This window comes from Rhinopithecus bieti, unplaced genomic scaffold (assembly GCF_001698545.2).
Source record: "Rhinopithecus bieti isolate Rb0 unplaced genomic scaffold, ASM169854v2 scaffold_17861, whole genome shotgun sequence".
Classification (NCBI taxonomy): domain Eukaryota; kingdom Metazoa; phylum Chordata; class Mammalia; order Primates; family Cercopithecidae; genus Rhinopithecus; species Rhinopithecus bieti.
In genome coordinates this window covers 2,787,354-2,793,185 of record NW_016809830.1, presented here as the reverse complement: position 1 = coordinate 2,793,185, position 5,832 = coordinate 2,787,354, and the positions used below count along the sequence as shown (strand labels likewise).

General features: G+C 39.0%; 1 protein-coding gene across 1 annotated transcript in view; it reads right to left on the bottom strand.

The window, feature by feature from the left end:
- Positions 1–5,832, bottom strand: part of LMAN1 (lectin, mannose binding 1) — a 33,453-nt gene that overhangs the window by 6,764 nt on the left and 20,857 nt on the right. The window lies entirely within an intron of this gene.

Genomic DNA, 5,832 nt, shown 5'->3' with positions numbered 1-5,832 from the left:
AAAAAAAAAAAAAAAAAAAAAAAGAAATACTGTTCTGCGGAGATGCACTGTCTAGCAGGAAAGCAATGTGAAAGAAGCACAACTAGAGCTCTACAAAGAAAGATGCATTTAGCTGAGTGTCAAAAAATGAAGAGGAGTCTATGGGGATAGAATTGTGGTGGAAGGTGGTCATATTTGGTTTACGAAACAGGCCAAGTGAAAAGAGGGCTGGACAGAACCCTTGAAAAGAATACCTTTTAAGGGACGATGGAAGGAGAGCAAGTGAAGTTAACTAAATGGAAGCAGAGGCCAAAGAACACCAAGAGTAAATGGTATACCAGAAGTCTCGAAAGGGATTTTGAGATGGAGAAGTGGGAAGAGGCATCAGCTGCTACAGAAAAGCTATATGCTTTCTAAGATCTCTTTCTGCTAAAAAAAAAATTTCTATGATTTCTTAAGAATATAAAAATCCACAAAGAAACAAACCACCCTTTCCATTAAAGGCAAATATTTCCTATATCTTTACATTTTTTCTGAAGCTAAATCCTAAAGGAAAAGGTCCAGAGGACTAGTTCAGAAACTTGAGCTCAGTTTTTACATTAACTTATTGTATGCATGACATTTGTTCTCAGTAAGTGGGAGTTTGCAAGGATTGTTAACTCCTCTAAGAAAGGGATTCTATGGATAATACAACTGGACAGCTAGGATGTCCTGACAACTAGTTACATCTTTAGATGTCCTAGTACTACTGTCAAGTTAAACATGCAAAGCACAAAAGAGTATCTAGAGTATGCTATCCTTCACAGAGGAAGGGTACTTCAGAAAATACGGGCGGGGTGCAGTGGCTAACACCTGTAATCCCAGCATTTTGGGAGGCCAAGGCGGGTGGATCACCTGAGGTCACAAGTTGGAGACCAGCCTGGCCAACATGGAGAAACCCCATCTGTACTAAAAATACAAAATTAGCCAGGCATGGTGGCAGATGCCTATAATCCCAGCTACATGGGAGGCTAGGGCAGGAGAATCACTTGAACCCAGAAGGCAGAGGTTGCAGTGAGCCAAGATCGTACCATTGCACTCCAGCCTGGGCAACAAGAGCAAAACTCCATCTCAAAAACAAAACAAAACAAAACAAAACAAAATAAAACAAAGAAAGAAAAAGAAAACAGGTATATACAGAAGAAATACAGGAAGAACAAACCAGAAGCTAACAGAATTGGTTACCAAGAGGGAATGGGTGGGAAAGAGCTGGAAAGAAGGGGAGAATGGGAAAGTGGTAGCAAGGATGAAGAAGTGATACACACATGCTCTGCCCCTTAGAATCATAGTATTCACATACCCAAAATACAAACAATTTAAATCAACCAGGATATAGGAGGAATATAAGCATTATCAAAGAATCTAACTGGATCCTAAATGAATAACATCAGCCATAATGAAAAGAGTAAGGAGAAAAAGAACTACACTAAGAAACTATCTGGAAAATAGTATCTGGGCTGGATACTGTAAGGCTAGAGATAAAAGGAACTTTACATAAACTTGTCAATAAATATCTTTCTCACAGGGATATGAGTTAACAATTTGAAACCACTTTGTGTATACTTATGTGCATACTCAAGTGGAACCAATAAGTAAATATGTTACAGATACAGATAGTAAGAACCAGGTTTCTCCCTGATGGTGAAAGAATTTTCAAATAAGACAAGAGGGAAAGTTAAAAATGAACTCTGCAGTGTTCAGTCCAGCCAGAATCCAAAATATCTGCATAATCTCATGGTTTAACACGAAAACAGGTTGACAGACATGGAACTACAGACTCATGTACATGCATGGGTTAGTATATGTATATATATTCCCTAGCCCTGTCCAGGAAGAGGTCTAGAGTAACAGCACTGTGGTAGTAATGAGCACACCTAGTGCCCAGAGGTTGGTTTTCTTTTTTTCTATTTCCCATAGGTTATTGGGGTACAGGTGGTGTTTGGTTACATGAGTAAGTTATTTAGTGGAGTAAGTTATTTAGTGGTGATTTGTGAGATTCTGGTGCACCCATCACCCAAGCAATATACATTGCACCCTATTTGTAGTCTTTTATCCCTCAACTCCCCCACCCTTCCCCCGAAGTCCCCAAAGTCCATTGTATTGTTCTTATGCCTTTGTGTCCTCATAGCTTAGCTCCCACGTATCAGTGAGAACATACAGTGTTTGGTTTTCCATTCCTGAGTCACTTCACTTAGAATAGTCTCCATTCTCATCCAGGTCACTGCAAATGCCATTAATCCATTCCTTTTTGTGGCTGAGTAGTATTCCATCATATCTCTCTCTCCCTCTCTCTCTCTCTGTTTCTTTATCCACTCGTTGATTGATGGGCATTTGGGTTGGTTCCATGATTTTGCAATTGCAGTGATGTTATAAACATGCGTGTGCAAATATCTTTTTTGTATAATGACTTCTTTTCCACTGGGTAGATACCCAGTGGTGGGATTGCTAGATCAAATGACAGTTCTACTTTTGGTTCTTTTTTTCCTAGTATTTATTTATTATTATACTTTAAGTTCTAGGGTACATGTGCACAACGTGCACATATGCATACATGTGCCATGTTGGTGTGCTGCACCCATTAACTCGTCTTTTACATTAGGTTTATCTCCTAATGCTATCCCTCCCCTCTCCCCCACCCCACAACAGGCCCCAGTGTGTGATGTTCCCCTTCCTGTGTCCAAGTGTTCTCATTGTTCAATTCCCACCTATGAGTGAGAACATGCGGTGTTTGGTTTTCTGTCCTTGTGCTAGTTTGCTGAGAATGATGGTTTCTAGCTTCATCCATGTCCCTATAAAGGACATGAACTCATCCTTTTTTATGGCTGCATAGTATTCCATGGTGTATATGTGTCACATTTTCTTAATCCAGTCTATCACTGATGGACATCTGGGTTGATTCCAAGTCTTTCCTATTGTGAACAGTGCCACAATAAATACACGTGTGCATGTGTCTTTATAGCAGCATGATTTATAATCCTTTGGGTATCCCTTCCTTACACTTTACACAAAAATTAATTCAAGATGGATTAAAGACTTAAATGTTAGACCTAAAACCATAAAAACCCTAGAAGAAAACCTAGGCAATACCAATCAGGACATACGCATGGGCGAGGACTTCATGTCTAAAACACCAAAAGCAATACAACAAAAGCCAAAATTGACAAATGGGATCTAATTAAACTAAAGAGCTTCTGCACAGCAAAAGAAACTCACATCAGAGTGAATAGGTAACCTACAGAATGGGAGAAAATTTTTGCAATCTACTCAACTGACAAAGGGCTAATATCCAGAATCTACAAAGAACTCAAACAAACTTACAAGAAAAAAACAATCCCACCAAAAAGTGGGCGAAGGATATGAACAGACACTTCTAAAAGAAGACATTTATGCAGCCAACAGACACATGAAAAAATGCGCATCATCACTGGCCATCAGAGAAATGCAAATCAAAACCACAATGAGATACCATCTCACACCAGTTAGAATGGCAATCATTAAAAGTCAGGAAACAACAGGTGCTGGAGAGGATGTGGAGAAATAGGAACACTTTTACACTGCTGGTGGGACCGTAAACTAGTTCAACCATTGTGGAAGACAGTGTGGCGATTCCTCAGAGGTTGGTTTTCAAATACCTTTTTCAAGAAAAAGGAACCAGGGCTCACTGAGGGCAGAGAAAATACAAGATGACCCTAGAAGATAGTGCAGTATCATAAATTTTTTAAATGCTCAATAAAAGATTGGGGGCTTGTTGAGAGAACAAAGATGACAACATGAAGGCGCTCAGAATGACCATTCCTGAAACAATCTGAGCAGCAAAATAAGTAAGAGTGTTGGATTGTAACCTATGGAATAAACATCCATGAGTCTGTAGTGATCTAAATAAATAAATGGGAGAGAAAGGATGGTTGGTTCTGACAGCAGAATTCCAATGAACAAATATGGAGGGAATTATAGAAATATAAACATCAAGGCCAGGTGTAGTGGCTCACGCCTGTAATCCCAACACCTTGGGAGGCAGAGGCAGAAGGACTGATTGAGCTCAGGAGTTTGAGATCAGCCTGGGCAACATGGCAAAATCCCAAATCCAAAAAAAATAGAAAAATTAGCTGGGTGTGGTGGCATATACCTGTAGTCCCAGCTACTCAGGAGGCTGAGGTGGGAGGATCATTTGAGCCCAGGAGGTTGAGGTTGCAGAGAGCTGTGATTGCACTACTGCACTTCAGCCTGGGCAACAGAGCTGGACCCTGTCTCAAAAAAATAAATAAGCAAATAAATAAAAAATGAAAAAATAAAGTCAGCATTTGGCAAAAACCACATTCTTGTTTCAGGCAAGAAACATCAATGGATGCTAAAATGAATGAGCAGAAGTTTGAAATGGATACTTACATAGTCTCAAAGTACCTTCTCCAAAATATTAACCACAAAGGGAAATACAGTAACTTTAAAGTAGAGATAGCGATAGGAAACCACCATAACCAAGTGATCATGGCCAACATCATCAGTAATATCTTATCAATCTTATATAATATATACACTATATATTATATAACATATACTATATATAACATATATAATATCTTATCAAAATGTGGAATTTCCATCCAACCAAACCCAAATCAAAAGGTATTAACTTATTAATGCTCTTGGAAAATGTCAAGGTCATGAAAGACAAGGAAAGATGGAACTACTGCAGACTGCAGAAGGCTAAAGAGAAAAAATCACTAAATGTAATGTGCGATTGTAGATAGGATCCTGGAATAGAAAAAAGGCCTTGGTGGAGAAACTGATAAATTTTGAATAGGTCATTAATTTAGTTGATTGAACTGTATCAATGTTAATTTCCTGGTTCTGACAATTATATCATGGTTATGTAAATTAGAGGAAGATGGGTGAAGGATATACAGAAACTTCCCATACTATTTTTGTAGCTTCTGAGGTCTAAAATTAGATCAAAATAAAAGATTTTAAAAGGTTGTGTTACATGATCCAGTCTATTTCTAAAAGGATTGTATTCATTAAACTATTTGAAGAGCTAAACTATTCATTTAGCATCATAAATATTTCAATGAGTCCACATTATGAAGATTTTTTTTAAATACAAAGAGAAAAATTGAAGAAATATAAATTTGCAGTTGTAAGTGCCTTTAATCTCTAGATATCAGGTAGAATCACCTTCTGTTTGATCTAACTCTGTTTAATTCTCCAGTCCTAAAGAATTCACCTTGACATTCTTGTTTGTCAAGAGTTATATCGGTTGGGACAGTGTTCTAAAATGTTAGGTTATGGAAACATGACACTTTGGTTTGTTATCTGTGCTCCAGGCATTGAAAGCTGTTAATTATCTGCATAAGTCAATCATTCTCATTAGAAATTTACTGTTCAACATTCTAAGGACACAATTATCTCCTCTCTGCTCCAACTCTGTCCAGTCTCTCTGACAGTAAAAGACGGGAATGTAAAAGAGGTAGTCACACATATTACGTTCAAAATGGTTTCGGCCAGGCGCGGTGGCTCAAGCCTGTAATCCCAGCACTTTGGGAGGCCGAGACGGGCGGATCACGAGGCCAGGAGATCGAGACCATCCTGGCTAACACGGTGAAACCCCGTCTCTACCAAAAAATACAAAAAACTAGCCGGGCGAGGTGGCGGGCGCCTGTAGTCCCAGCTACTCGGAGGCTGAGGCAGGAGAATGGCATAAACCCGGGAGGCGGAGATCGAAGTGAGCAGAGAACGGGCCACTGCCCTCCAGCCTGGGCGACAGAGCGAGACTCTGTCTCAAAAAAAAAAATAAAAAAATAAAAAAAATAAATAAAG